We start from the raw sequence: 17,397 nt of genomic DNA on the forward strand, positions 1-17,397 counted from the left end.
GAAGGGTGGAATTAAAAATATATTTATTAGATTAATTATTTATTTCAATAGCTCAATTGGTACAATTTTATTAAAATAGCCAAGAAAATATACTTAATTCCAACAAAAAAAAATGAGGACTGTGATGCCCCCTCGTCCTATCGGATCGAAAATTGGATAATGCTGAAATATATATATTTATACATATCAGTTTTAGATTAATCTAATTTAGGAATGAGGTAAATATTGAACATTATTTCTAAACAATATTTAAACCTGTTTAAAAAAAATTAAATTATGAACAGATATTTGGCTGTATATAGACACACACACACACACACACACACACACAGAGAGAGAGAGAGAGAGAGAGAGAGAGAATAGGTTTTGGAGGTACGAGGTAAAAACTGTTTAATGATTGATAATTTTGAATATCCCCCACCCATAATTTTGATCGACTTAAAATGTTGGAATTTTAAATAACCTAATGAATACTTTTATGGTATTAATGCTCAATTTTCAGACAGTCCGATAATATTAATCAGTCAGTCTAGCGTAAAAATGCACGTATTTTTTTTTTCTTTAAGGAAATATTTAAAATTTGCAATTTGCAAAAACTTCTAACGAAAGATTACGCCCGATGGTTATAGCTTCTGTCAATAGCTACGCTACAGCAACAACAGAACTACAGCCGGGAATATCAAAAAAAGATCATATAAGCGACATGAATGTTTAATTAAAAATAACTTAAGGTAACAATATAATTTTAAAAGCGTATGAAAATTTAAAAAAATAAGATTTAAGTTTACAACATAATCTTATCTTAATATTCAGAGGTGTAAGTTATTGAGATGTACTTTATAAATTAAGAGGAGCTGCTGCACGTTTTCGATCAGTTTATTATCATTTCATTAAGAATCTACTACTACTTTTCCCATTTTTTATAAATGACAAGAATTTTTAACCTCTATGATGAGTAAATACTTAGTAAAAATTAACTACTCATTCAAACCTTTCTGTAAAATTCATAGAAAGTGTTATTACTTTCAAATAATTACAAGAAAATATAAATAATTTTCTTACAACATTTATATAAATCGTTTAAAATCCAGTTACAACATCCGAACCCATGTTTATATGAATGTTTGTCATTATTTTCGCTAGTAGAATGTACTCAGAAAGCGCCGCTAACAATTCTCTAATCATACTGTATGTTTGTCGAAGATTTACATAACATACAGTATGAAATTAATAAGTAATGAACGTAAGACAACTTGGCATAAATGTAAACTCCGATGATGATATCGTGAAGTGAATTCATTACTACGGTATGACACCGAATCTCACACCCACTGTAATATTTTCGAAATAAATCTTCTGAGTAAGTAAAAGCTGTGACAAACCTTTTGACACGTGAAAAAGGTATTTTTCAAAAACTATTGCATCCATCCGATTTCTGATCGATTCAGTATCCTTTAGAACTGAAAAATATTCCTTAGTATACCTTCCTTAACATTCCTTACTCCCTCCTCACACTCGCTCCCTCACCCCTCTCTCTCAACTTATGTGTATCTCCTTCAATATATTCTATATATATTTTTTTTAATTCCCATTAAAATTCTGAACGTTAATTTTAAAAATTTCAGGTAATATTTTAATTTATTAAGTGAATTTACTTTAATGCTTAATTAAGCATAAAACGCATTGTGATATATTAAGGTTATTATTATCCTTTTTTTTCTATTGGAGGAATCCCATTTACAGACATAGTGTCAGAATCGCAACAGGTTCCGCTAGTTATTATTAAACTGCGTATATATGCGGCGCCCTACCAACTAAACCTAACCACTTCCAAGGCCGGATCCATAATCAAGCGCTACACGGCCCCAGAAGTAGCCTTTGGACAATTTGGAATCCGGAGTCTCCGTGTATCATCACCTCCACCCACCTGCGCAAGCGCGGACGAACAACGGCTCCGCTGGAAGCTATCCCTCACTTCCCTACCACCGACAACTGGTCGCGTTCTTCGGCCTGCCAGTGGAGCTTTCCGTGCTGACACTCGGACCTGACGCCTTAGCCTCTAATGTAGGGATCCGTGAAAGGGGACTCACACAAGGTGGCCTTCTTCATGATGGGACAAGGGAGTCCCAGTGCCTCATCACTACCGCCCATCAGTGCAAGCACGACGAACGGCAGCTCCGCAGGGGGCTGTTTCTTATTTCCTCGCCTCTCCGTCGTCTCGAATTTTCTGTTGAAGAATACTTGTCATAAAACCGGTTATTGCCCGAAACTCTTCCACTCCGGACAACAAGCTTGACGATGTTCTCGACTGCAAGGGACTCCCCGTGACCATTTCACAGCCGTGGCTTATCCTATCTGTTAACTAGATCGGAAGTAACTGAACACATTTATATGTTACCTCAATGATATATTAAAAGTAACATAATATTATAATATATTATAAAGTATTAAGTAGAAACATTTTACTCCAAAATTAACACGCAAAATTAACTCTATTTTCAATTATACAATTAGGAAAAATATCGCAGTTTAAAATTACATGCGTAATCGATAATCCAATCATAGAAAAATGTAAATGCAACTTTTAAATAACTCAGAGAATTATTTGTGCTGTTCATTTGATACGGTAATAAATTCAAATAAAGTTAAAATGAAGTTACGAGCCAATTAAACATGTCTGCTTTTGATGTGGTAGATTTTTAACCGCCAGCTTATTACTGTAACTCAACTTTAACACACAAATATTGTATTACGGTCGGTTCATAGAGAGAATTAATTGCTTAACTACACATAAACAGAGAATTACTAATTTAGATAATGATAGAAAATTTATGAGAGAGAAAATTTTAATTCAAGGTGAAAGAAAAATATCTAAAATAAAGACGAAAAATGAAACCAAAAATTCTTTATAATAAATTTTGTATATTTTATACAAAACCTAAACAGGAGGTTATACAATAAATTGGATGAAAATATTGCAGAAGATCAATGTGAGTTGGAGCTAGGGATGCCATAGGACTGCTTCGAATTACTGGTGAAAGATATATAGAAAAGAGAAGAAGAGTATATGTTGCGTTTGTAAACCTTAAGAAAGATTTTGATAGAATAAAACGGGATAAATTAATTATAATTTTGAAAAATAAAAGGAATTAATTGGAAAGAAAGGAGACATGTGAAAGAGTTGTATATGAACCAGAACATAAAAGTAAGAGTAGGAAGTGAGACAACGTAAAAGATAGAAATAGCAAGGGGAGTACAACAAGGACGATGCATGTTACCTACACTATTCAATATTTATCTAGAAGAAACCGTCAACAATGGTTTGAAGGGTAATAGAGTGGTGGCAATAGGTGGTAGAATAGAAAGTATAAGATTTGCTGATGACTTGGTGGTGGTAGCGGAAAGTGTAACATAGTTAAATGAAATGCGTAACGATCTAAATAAGGCTTTTGAAAATCTAGGGATGAAAATTAATAAAAATAAAACAAACTATATGTGGTGTTAGGTGGAAAAGATGAAAATAATACTGTAAGAGTTGGGACTGAAGTAATGAAGCAGATAGTAAAATTTAAGTACTTGGGTAGTCCCATGACGGAAGATCATAACAATACCACAGATATCAAAAGGAGAATAGCAAGGGTAAGGAGGCATTTAGTAAGAAAAAGAGTTAGCTATATGGGAAATTAAATTTAGATTTGAGGAAGAGATTGGAAAGATGTTTTATTTGGAGTGTTATGCTTTATGGTGCAGAAACGGAAGACAAACGACGAATTGAGGCGTTTGAGATGTGGATGTGTCGTAAAATGATAAACGTCTGTTGGCAGGTTAGAGTAACAAATGAAGAGGTGTTGAAAAGAGTAGAAGAGGAATGAAATATGTTAAATCCATTTTAATCAGGAAAAGGAACTGTCTAGGACACTCCGAGAAGAAAATACTAATAGATGCACTTGAAGAACTGAACAGGCGAAAGCGAAGGCGAAACATAGAGGAAGGCGAAGATAAAGATTTCAGTTGATTGATGGGGTTGTAGAAAGAAGAAAATATACGGAAACAAAAATACTTGTACAACAGACTAGGAACAAGTGGAGAGCAGCCATGGCAAGACCTTCCCATTGGCAGAACACAATGAATGATACAAAAACTATAGCAGCATTTTAACTCCATATATGCTTGTTTTTTTTTTTTTATTCCTCACGAGTTATGAGCCAAATCAGACCATAATTACAAATTTTCGAAATATCTTGACCACAACGCCACCCAGCGGATCCATTTTTTGCAAAAAGAATTCTTCCCGCCTAACTAATATATATTCTGAGTAAGAGCCAAACCGGCCAATAAATACAATTTTTCGAAATATCTCGCCATCTAGCGGGTCCAATCTAATTCAGAAACCTTCGCGGGCATGCGCACAATAACTCACCAAAGTTTCATGGCAATCGGATGAATGGCATACGGGACAAAAAAACAAACATTCATTTTTATATATACAGATTTGTATATAGTATAACCTTCTTCAATTTTTTAAATTTATTTCAGCATATATATGTATATTCATATTTATATAGCCTATGACACTCACGGTAACGTAAGGAGTCCAACGCGGAGGCATACATTTAAATCGGTTCAGCCGCTGAGCTGCTATGGTGGAAAAAAACATATATACCCTTCAATAATAAACATATATACCTTCCTTCAATAATAAACATATATACACTCCTTTTTGGGCATACGTGTAATAAAAAATAATGCTAAATGATTACTGAAATAACGTTTTTTGGAATATTTTCCAATTTAGTTAGTAAAAAACATGATTTTTTTCTGATTGATAAAATGTATTCTTTATCTCACAGATTTGTAAAAAAATCATTATTTTGATCGGACAGGATTTTCATAAGCTAATAAATAGATATATTTATACTAATTTATAAATAATCAAATCCAATTTTTTTTTGTATCTGTGTATAGTTTAAGTATTTTTTGCTCTTATTTATATTGTAAAATATTTTATATATTATAAACATTACTTTTATTAATTTATACAAAGCGTTTTTATTTCCCGTCTAGAAAGCACTATGGCAGAGCTAAAGAACCATAAAAACAGTTTGGAAATTTTCCGGATGTACGTATTTTTGTTGTACGTATTCGTTGTTGGCCTCTAAGTCACCTTATATCTTCGAACAAAATTAGTCAGATTACTTTTATATATAAGGCACGGATACCATTAAATTTTCAACTTGAAAGGTCAGACGGGAGATACTGTAGAGAAAGGTCACCCTCAATATCTTGTGATTTCACCTAATAAATGTCATATTTGACCTTCACATCTGTTAACAATTAAAAATAAGAATATTAGGAAAAACGTTTTGAAAAATGGCACGCCGACCCAAAAAATTGCTCTAAACTACTGCTACATTGTAACGTCAGAGGCGAGTAGTAGAATTAAATAAATGAATAATATTTAACATATAAAAATGTAACTCGGTCTGGCCGGGTCTCGAACTCGATCGCCCGGTTGACTCGGTACCTGCTGCGTTAAGCCTCACATCTGCAACAGTCTGTCAACCACACAAGCGAAATGTGTTCAATGTAAGTTGTGAAATTACATTAGTTAGTGCCAAGTTGTGAACGCGCTTCCCAAATCAGCTGATTTGAAAGTCGAGAGTTCCAGCGTTCAAGTCCTAGTAAAGGCAGATAATTTTATACGGATTTGAATACTATATCGTGGATACGGTGTTCTTTGGTGGTTGGGTTTCAATTAACCACACATCTCAGGAACTGTCAAACTGAGACTGTATAAGACTACACTTCATTTACACTGATAAATATCATCCTCATTCATCCTCTGAAGTAAAACCTGAACGGTAATTCCCAGAGGCTGAACAGAAAAATAAAAAAGATAGTGCCGACCGTCGCCGTTAGTACCGCAACATCCGCGCGAATTAAATGCGGTATGCACACGCGCTTTAGTTAGAATCATTGAATTAAATAAAGAAAAAATAATATATTTAAATAAAATTATAAATTTTAAAAGAGTTTGTTGTAAGCCGTGCATCAGAAACAAACCACAATCGTAAGAATTTAGCGGAACACAACTTTAATCGCGTGACTGGAAAGTCTTGCAACTGTGTTGTCAGTTTTTTTTAACGTATTTAAATAAAAAATATATTAAATTTAAAAAAATGTAATTTTAAATAAAAAAAATAGATATATATATAGACTCGAACTTACATAATACAATACAAATACATATACATAATTAGTCGGTCTAATGTTTTGTGTCGACAAAGGGAATTGCCGTCAATCTACCTATCAACAATTAATTATGATTAACACAAACTACAAGTCACGATAAGCTATACTGAATTTAATGGCTTTATCATAAATTCACAAAGCAGTAAAATCCATCAGGAAATAAGTCATGTTACAAACGTCTTTAAATATTCTGTTTGTAATCTTACTTACTTTATTTGAGTGGTTAAAATGTGTGTTTATGGGTTCAGTTCCAATATGAAAAATAAAATGTATGTTAATTAAACCATTTAGTTATTTGAATTTAAATATATATATTTAAATCTGGCGTGGACACCATACGACTTCCTTTTACGCCTATTAAATTACGTATACACACTTTTTTTTAAATGAAAAGTACATAAAAATTTATTTCATTAGTAACTTCTGATATTTTTTCATATTTTTTTTTATTGTTATTATTTATTGGAAAAATATTTTTACAATCAGAGGTTAATAATTATTAATAAATCAATATATTTAAATTTTAAAAAATTCGGAAGTGAAGTCGGATTCGAACCGATGTCCCTTACCCTTGTAAGAGCCAAATATTTCATTTATTAAAATTTTATTTGGCTATAACTCTGGAACCAATGAAAATAACTACCACTTATCATACACTGTTAAAATGCTGTCAGTGAGGGCTTATTACTGTAGTTAAGAAAAAAAAAAAAATCCAAATGTTTTGTATTGGGGCTTTTTTTGAACACTTTCGTAATTATTAATTTGGACACTTTTTTCTAGCAAATAAAGATGCACAACTAGATGTTACAAAAGTTCTAAATCCAAAATTTCAACATCCTAAGGGTATTCTTTTTTGAGTTATCGAGAAACATTCGTACGTACAGACGTCACGCCAAAAATAATCAAAATGGATTCAGGGATGTTCAAAATGGATATTTCCATTGAAATCTGAAAACCGAAATTTTTTGCGATAACAAAACTTCCTTTACTACGTACAAGGGAGTAAAAAAAAGGATTTAATGAATTATTACTATAAACGTGTTAATGAAAGAAAAAAAACTCGATTTCGAACCTTCATAATTAAGTAAATTACTGAAGGATAAATCGTATTGTACACTCATTTTTCTCTACATTAAAAACATAATTTAAAAAAAAATATGTCGAAATACTGCATGAGTTTCCAATTACTACGGTCAAGCCATGATAACTAAAATATGATTTAAGCATCAAATTTCCAAAATTTCGAATAATAACCTTTTTTGTATTTTAGGGATTTTCTTCCTCTAACGGGAAAATTTAAGAAAAATCTACTTATAAGGAAGTTATCCAGAAGTGATCCCTAATAAAAAAAAAATTGAAAAAGAATTATTCAAAAATATTACGTAAATAAATTAAAACTTTTGTGAAAGTAACGAAAAAAATTCTCTCTCATTTTGGGTCAGGACTATAATATAGGCGCCAAAGCTATTTTAATTTTAAAAACCCTTAAAGTGGTAAGAAAAATACAAAAAAAAAAAAATACCAACAAAATTAAAAGGGTTAGAAACCAAAAATATAAAACATAAAAATAATTTTTTTTCAGAGGTAGAGAATAAATTTAAAAAAAACTTTTTTTTAATTATTCCATATACAAGTTAGACTTAAGAAATCTGCTTTATTAAAATTTTCTCTAAATTTTACACCCCTTTAAAAAAATGCTAAAATATGAAATATAAATTTTTCAAAAAGGTTGTCTATATTTTAGGTAAGGGGTCTTTTAATTTTTAAAAATTGTTGAGATTTCTTGATTGCTCAAAATATGAAGCACAAACTTGCAAACATCTTTTGAAAGATACTTAAACTGAATTGTTTGAGGCAAAAAAAAAAAAAAAATTATTTCAATTTTGAGAGGAGGGATTTATTTATATTAGAAAAATACTTTGAATTATTTACACATATCTTGTAGGTAACACAGATTTGCTCTATTAAAGTTTTCTCTAAAATAACTATGAAGAATATCGAAATTGGTTTTTTCGCGATATCCCTACCCCTTAACGAATTTTGAAAAAACAACCAATATGATCAATGCTCAGGATATGAAATTACATTAATATACATATACATACGTTTTTGTGTTGTTTTTTTTTGTCTAGTCTGGATGAACAAGTTGAAACAAGTATGAACAAGGATGAAAACGTTAAAAATGTTCAAAAAACCAATACCCCCCCACTTTTGTCATGATCACCGTACTTTCCCTTTCAATCTAACTGTATTCGACGGGAGAGTAAAAATTGGAACGGGTAGTTAATATTTTTATAATAACTTTAAAAAAAGCTTCGCTCTTTGTTATTTGCAATTTCACTATTTCACGTTTGTATTTGCATTTTAGAAGAGATAAAGAATTTCATTGGACCTTTATTTGAGTTTCGCTTCATATATAACAATTGATTTAATAAAACAATAAAATTAATAAAACACTTAAGTTTTACTAATTCAGAAAACACACTGATCTTTAGAGACTATTTATATAAGTTATAATTCAGTGATTTTATTTTTTCTCTTGTTAATAATAATAAAGTAATGATGTAATTTATTTGTTTTGTTAAAGCAATTTATTTATAATAATGAGACAAGAATAATATCAAATAATTAAATATAATTTTCATATTTTGATGACAAAAGTAAAAATAGACACATTTTTATACAAATAAAAATATTATAATTAAAATAATAATAGAATATATGGTAGAAAAATGTCGAAGCATGAAGTTTCGTTCCTAGCTGTATCAATACAAAAAAAGTAAACACGAATACTACCGTCTATTTCGAATAAAAATCACATTTCTAGGATAACTCTGACATACTTAAAGAAAGTTTGCCAAAAGCAGAATGCTCTTGTTCAACTATCAAAAATGAAAGCGTTAAAACGAGTTCCAAGAAATGATTTCTAACAGACAGAATTTACAATATACTTTGTTCGATTTAAAAAAAATAAGTTAGTAAAAGGTTACATATCACTCACGCGCGCCCGCATACCCGTTTACGCTGTGCGAATAAATATATGTTTTTAAACATTACATATTATAAAAACATACAAATGTTTTAACTATTCATTAAAACAATCAGCTGCAAATTAAGGTGAACCCATTTTCTGTCTGTTAATTAAAATAATTATTTATTTTCTGAAAGTAACTATTATTTAAATAAAAACCATTAATAATATGTAATGCAAAGAGCCCACAATGACAACCACTGATGTACTAAGCTACGGTACGACTCCCCTTAGCGAATGTCGTAAACTTCACAAGAGTGCATTAATGGCCATTGTACAGAGTTGCAACAGTAGTTTTTCTTCGGCTGAGAAAATATAGGGATTATTGTTTTACCCACCGGGTTGGTCTAGAGGTGAACGTGTCTTCCCAAATCAGCTGATTTGGAAGTCGAGAGTTCCAGCGTCCTAGTAAAGGCAGTTATTTTTATACGAATTTGAATACTAGATCGTGGATACCGATATTCTTTGGTGGTTTGGTTTTAATTAACCACACATCTTAGGAATGGTCGAAATGAGACTGTACAAGACTACACTTCATTTACACTCATACATATCATACTCATTCACCCTCAGATGTAATACCTTAACGGTAATTCCCGGAGGCTAAAACAGGAAAAAAAGAAAAAAGAAAGAAGCTTAAGATGTCTCTAATCAACTGGTAAACAACCTGTGCAAGAAATAGGTGGTAAAATTTTGAGATTTGACAGATCAAGTGAAGGATTTTGTTTTTCTGTTTACCCTTTGGAACCACCGTCAGCTATTACTTCAGAGCATGAATGAGGAAGATATGTAAATGAAATGTAGTTTTGTACAATCTCAGGTCGACAATTTTGAGATGTGTGGTTAATTAAAACCCAACCACCAAAGAACACTGGTATCCACGATCTAGAATTTAAATCCGTGAAACGTAAACTGCCTTTACTAGGATTTGAACGTTAGAACTCTAGACTTCACTTTTTTTGTTTTACGTCGGAAGTGGGAAAATTTGCCTCAACCAAACAAATTTTTCCACTGCGAACAAAAAGAAGTACACATTGTTCCTATTCTGCTACTTGCTATGAGAGATACGTAATTACCACAATTTTTTGGCACACGGGAACTTACCGCCTCATGTTTTTATAATACCAAACTGTAGATACAATGTTATCTTTGTAAGCCTTGCCACAACGGCCGGTTGAAGGGCTGTAAATGATATATTTCAAATACAATTTTTTCTTTTTAATATTATTAAAATCGTCTTATATCTCATGAATTGTTATTGATAATAATAATAATAATAATGAATAAACTGATGTCATTTAAAAATAGGAAAAGCCTTTTTTTAAACGTAAACATATCAAAAACTGTGTTAAAAATAATAAAATACATTTTCTGTTAAAGTTTATGAATATATTTATTCCTAAAACCAATATTTTTTTATTTAAACTAAAATTTCACTTTTTGTGCAATATTTCACAGGAAAAGTGTATTAATTTCTAATCACTCGCCCACTCATTAACTGTTGTATTGCTGTAATCGTTCATTGATTATAGTTGCCAGCGTATACCTATCCGCCTTCCCACTCTTCTGAAGAGTAATTCATCTTGGATGGTATAACTTCCGACCGTAATGCACATAAAAAAATGAGCAGAAAAGAAAGAACATAAAAGGAAATTGAGAACGACGAAGGATAACGGAAGTGCACGGTACATAATTCAATTTTATTTTTATTTAATTTATAATTTTATTTTCAAAAAAACGTAATTAACAAGCAGTATATCCTTCCTTGCTTAATAAGGTTAAGAATTAAACAAAATTAATTAAAACAGTTCTCCTAATTAAACCAAATTTTAAACTGACAAGAAATTTGCTTCTTGAGTAAAAGGTTAAAATAGAGGTAGGAGATAAATTTACTACCGGAGTTAAAACCTCTCTCTTTCCCTCCAACAATGCTTAATATCTAAATGCAAGATTTTAGAATATATTTATCTGAAATCGAAATGAATATTTTTTATAATGGAAAAAACATTTATATTTGTTTTCTGCTAACATAAATATGTTGATATAGAATGAAAAATCAAAAAACAAAAAAAAAAACGTTTAAAAAATTAAGAAGTGGAATTTTAATAAAAAAAAAATAACCAAAGTGTATATTTGTTGGGAAGAAAGGAAAAGATAAATAAAACTTCTTCTATTTAAAACGGAAAGAAATGAAATAGGGAAAGTTAATGTGTTTATAATAAATTTTCACAATCTGGAACCAGAAAAAGATTTTTACACGTTACTTCGAGAATAGAATTTCAATGTAAAAGGTTGTTTTTAACAGGATCAGAGGCTAACGTATAATAAACATGATAAATGATTTTTTTACAAATGCTGATAAAGTATTAGTAATGCATGAGTTGTCAGCATCCCGGCTACGCCGATAGTCATGATTACCAAAATTAAAATTGAGTATCAAAATTCCCAAATTTCGAATAAAATAATTTTTAAGTTTAGGAGCTTGCTTTAAGCTGAGTGGAAAATTTAGGAAAAACTTATATAAAGAAATAATCCTTAACAAAAAAAAAAAATATATTAAAATGAATTGTTTAAAAATATTATATATATAGATTAAAACTTTATGAAAGTAACGAAAAAAAATTACTTCTCATTTTGGGTCCGGAATATAATATTTGTGCCAAAACACAATCTTTTAAGTGACGAAGAAAAATAGAACATAAATTTACTAATAAAAATGAAAATAAAATAAATTCTAAGAACTTTTCTAAAAAATATTAATACTAGGTTTATTTTACAAATTTGCTTAAGTAAAGTTTTCTCTAAATCTAACGCCCCCCCCCCCCCATTCAAAAAAGTTAAAACAAACAAAAGAGAATTTTCAAAAAAACATTTCTGCATTTTAGGATTGGGATCTTAAATTAAAAAAAAAAATAAATAAATTTAAACATTTCTTGATAGCTCTATATATGAAGTACAGGGTCCGGCATATAAATCTGACGATTTTGTAGTAATTGTTATGTTGGCACCACTGTCAATGGGAAGGCTATTTCAGTAGCCAGTATGTCGTGGTCGGGTGTACAACAAGCCTTTGTGATTGAAGCCTATTTTAAAAATAATGACTCGGTTATTGTAACACAGCGTTTATTTCGCAGACATTTCAATTTAAATCGACACGCGTCTGTTCCTAGTAGGAATACGATATTAATTTGGGTGAAGAATTTTAGGAACACATCGTCTGCTTTAAAAATGAAACCAACAGGACGAAAACGGACTGTGAGAACGCCTGAAAACATTAACGCTATAATGCGTTACGCGGTCTCCACGACGTTCAGCAGCGAGACATGCTACTGCGCTAGCCATTTCTGATCGAAGTGTGTGACGAATTCTTCATGCCGACCTGAAATTCCATCCGTATAAGATGATGTTAGTGCAGCAACTTAATGCAAATGATCGGGCGTCTCGCAAAGCAGCTTGCGAGGTCATCCTCGAAAATATCCACCAGGATTCCGTTATTCTTTTAAGTGACGGGGGGGCATTTTCATCTGTCAGGATTTGTGAATAAACAAAATTACCGTTATTGGGCTTCGCATAATCCATGGCAAATTCTTGTAAAACCACTTAACAGTCAATATTTTACAGTGTAGTGTGCGGTGTCAAAGTTCGGCACAATAGGGCCATATTTTTTTGAGAAGTTAAATCGCAGATTAACAGTAACATCTCATCGATACGTGAACATGTTGAATGAATTTCTGCGACCGAAACTGAATGACTTTCAAGGACATGAAATTGGTTTCAACAAGATGGTGCCACCGCCCATATGGCGAGAATCACATGGATGTTCTGCGAGAAACCTTTCCTGGACGTTTGATTTCCCGATTTGGCGACATTCCTTGGCCAGCGCGTTCACCTGATCTGGCTGTTTGTGATTTTTTCTGCGGGGGTATTTCAAATATAAAGTCTTCAGTTGTCGACCACAGTCAATAGCAGAACTCAAGGAGACCATTCAACGAGAAATTGAAGCAGTTCCACAACTGATGATCGAGCGAGCAATGTCAAATCTTAGAATGAGGTTAAGTGAGTGTGTGAGGAGTAATGGAAAACATTTGGACGACATAATATTCAAATAAAAAAATCTATGTAAGTAATTCACTATAAATTGCAAAACTTGATCTTTAATTTGATATATATTAAATGTTTTAATAGTACGAAACACAGTTTAATTATTATCGCTCAAAAATCGTCAGGTTTATATGCTGGACCCTATAAACTATCAAAAAAGTTCATAAATATATTTAAACCGATGGGAGATAAAGCAAAAGAAAATAACAGATAAATATTAAAAATTGAAAAAAAAAAACCACTGTCAAATAAACATTGTTCTTTAATACAGGATATTTAAAGAACGTGCGGGTGACAATTCTGTATATTTATAGTAATAACATTTTTTTTCAATTTTTTGGATGTCAAGTCTAAATACATGTACTGGCTGATAGGACATAGATCTCGGCTTTCATCACAAAGTAAATTATTGATTTATAAATTCGTTTTGAAGCCTGTTTGGACTTACGGGCTTGAATTGTGGAGTACAGAGTGCAACTCTAGTATAGACACTTGAACGCTTCCAAACAAAAACACTGCGGAAAATGCTCAACATACCCTGGTATATAAGTAACAACAGCCTTACATATAATGACCTTAAGTTGCGAACCGTTCGGCAGGAAATCCCTCTGGTCAGCCAACGGTATCAAAATCGTTTGAATCGGCACCCGAATTATTTGGCGGTAAATTTATTAAATAACAGGATCAGTGATTTTTCAAGATTGGTGAGGAACAATATTCTTGATTAGCGTTATCGTTTCAATTAGGTCTGGCCGTACAGAGTGCTCTTCTATTTCATTACTGTCACAAGCCGCCGGGTCTGTGGCAACTTAATGTTAGTTCAAACACATCTCAATTACTTATTGTTCTATGAATAGATTGTAAAGTCGCTGTGTAGTTATAATAAAAAAAAAAGATTTTTTGAAATTTATTTAAACATATATATATGTATATACATATTTATTTAGCCTATGACAAACCAGCAGCCAGTAACGTAAAGATTTCATAATGATTTTCACAGTTTCACAACGGATTTTATACATCTAAATCGGTTCAGCCGTATGTATATGTGTATGTAACATACATACATACACCCTAAATACATACTTCTTTTCGGGCAGACGTGTAAAAACGTAAATTTCGATTTTGACAGCAAAGGGTTGTATTTGTTTTTTTCTTTTTGTTTAAATATGCATTGCAGATGCAGGTAACAAATTTAATGTAGTAGTTTCCTCTAAAATGTTTCTAAAGAAAATCAAAATTGGTTTCTTCGCGATATCCCCCACTCCTTAACAAATTTTGAAAAAAAAAATTAATATAAGCAATGTCCCCATATATATAAATATTTGAGCCAATTTGAAAAAAAATAGGTTTGGTCAGTTCTGAGAGGCGAAAAGCAGTGCCACTCACGTTCGTTCTAGATCAATTAGTGGGCCCTAAAACGTAAAGATTTGGAAAAAACCCCGATACCTAATTTCTGACATGATCACCATATTTTCTCCTTTAATACAGCTGTTCTAATTATATTTGCCGGGATAGTAAACATATGGAAAGTAAATCCAAACTCCCAAAACAATAGAATTGTTAAGGTTTCGGCGAATGTTTTCCGTCAATTGAAAACATCAAAATTCAAGAATAAAAATTCAACAATTTATTTATTTATAGTTCTTCAAAAAGACATTATCCGAATCAAAAAAGTACAGTTATGTATGAAAGGAGAGATAATAATTGTTATATTTTTTTCTTACTTCATTTTCTCAAACACAACAATATACACAGTTAAATATTTTATTACTATTATTCCTTTTAATCATAAATGTTAAAATTATTTTATGTGCTAGAATGTATTTCGTTAGAATATATAATTATGTTATTTTAAGAATGTGTTTTAGTTTAGCCTTATATCACTAAATTGATTTTTTAAATTATAATCAAGTTTTTACTTGAAAAAATACGAATTGGACGTATATTATGTACAAAATCAACCTAATAAATACCTAATATTAAAATACATTTAATATTACCCATTGTTAATATATACTTATTTATTCAAAGGTAAAAACTTCGAATGATAGGTTATGTTGTACTGAAGCTATTATTAAAAAGTATTATTGTATTGTTTTAATATTGTTAAGAACGAGTGCATCAGAATTATAATTCAAATTACCTATGAAACTAATACTATGTAGCTGATGATCAAGTTGAAAAGATTTTACCAAATGCACTGAAAAAAATTTAACCTAAGTTAAAGAGAAAAATTCTACTCAAGTAGAACAGCAAGAATATACTAAATCTGAAATCATGCGATTGATCAATACCAATCACGATGTACCTTAACTATTTATCTATCTATTAACAATAATATTCTTCTTATTTTTATGAAAAAAACAACTTCAAAATTTTCATCAAATATAGTACTCGATCTTCATGAATGAAAATAATTTTTTTCATTTTTTGCAAAAACATGTCTTTTCATGTAACTAATATATACTCTGAATATGAGCTAAATCGGACCATAAATACAATTTTTCGAAATATCACGACCCCAGCGCCACCAAATAGTTTTAATTGTAGAATGAAAATTTTACCAATTTATTTCTGCTTTATTTATTCCTTTTTTAATAAAACAAGTACAATCTTAAATTTTTCTTTTAAATTTGATTATTGCACGTATACATACGCTACCTAGTACTATCAAGTATTGCTATCTAGCGACACGATTCGTAAACTGGTTAGGAAAAAAACTCAGGGTTAGAACAAAAATTTCACATTTTCAAACTAAAAAAACGTGAAATTACAAAGATTATCACGTATTTATCGAAAAAACCTATATTCATTAAGAACATCTATTTCTGCGATGATATGTAGCTTTATTTCATCAAAATTATTTTTTTTTATATTTTTAAAATTTTGAAACGTCGATTTGCGAGTTGGACAGAGTAAATAAGTCTTCGGTGTTTCCGCCGTCCGACAAACTCTCGCCGGCGTCATTCTACCGAACGATACTGCTTCGTACCTATTACGGCACTGCGAGACGGAAAGAAATAAACGTAAATAAAAAGAGTTAGAAGTATTTTAAAATTTTAAATATAAATCAGATTTAAAGTAAAATTGGAAAAATAAGTTACGTGTACTAAGTAAGGATTGCAAAAAAATTTACTTTCTATGTTGTTTGTATTTCTATTCGGATAGTAGTACAAAGAAGATTGGAACTTATAGTAAAAATAAAATAAACCAGCTTAGACAATGATTGAGTAAAGGTAACTAGTATATAATTATACCTAACAGAATAATGGAAACAAAAATTGGAAAGATTCCAAGTAAGTATGGCCATAAGTGTTAAATCGGTTACATTATAGTGAAAAGTTTAAGAGAAGAGTTTTTTTTTTAAACTACTGAAATAGTGAAGATGTGATGAATTATATTTTTCACAAAATTAAAACACAACGTTCGTTATAAACTCTAAAATTTAAGTACGGGATACAAACGAATGTCCCGAAGCGGTTGAAAATGCAACGAAAGAAGAAAATGTTTTTACTTTATCATTATTTCCTTTTTGTACGATTTGCGGTAGTAATTATATTATAACAACAAATGTACCTTACTTAAATTCTGATATGTTACATAATTTTAAAAAAAAGAAGCATTATCAACTAAAATTTACGATATTATAATGAAACGAAAAACAATAGCCAAATATAAATAAGGTAAAATTCATTAAAATATAAAATTATAAATAAAATTGAGAAAAGGTTTACAAACAAAATTACAGTGCATTGGAATTACGGAAGTGTAATATCGAAATTTATTTTAATAATTGCTTTATATTTCTATTCCATTATTTTATAGAAACGGATATAACAATAACTGGGATAGTCTATAAAAGGTGTTGAAAATGACCTCCTCCAACATTAATACAACACTGCACACATTCATTTCGTTTTCAAACACTTTATTTATCCAGCTGATATTATTGGTTAGTTGGCATCTCTCTCGCCACCACCCCATTCGGTCGCCCTACAGCATAGACCAAA

This window comes from Lycorma delicatula, chromosome 9 (genome assembly GCF_047948215.1).
Source record: "Lycorma delicatula isolate Av1 chromosome 9, ASM4794821v1, whole genome shotgun sequence".
Taxonomy (NCBI): Eukaryota; Metazoa; Arthropoda; class Insecta; order Hemiptera; family Fulgoridae; genus Lycorma; species Lycorma delicatula.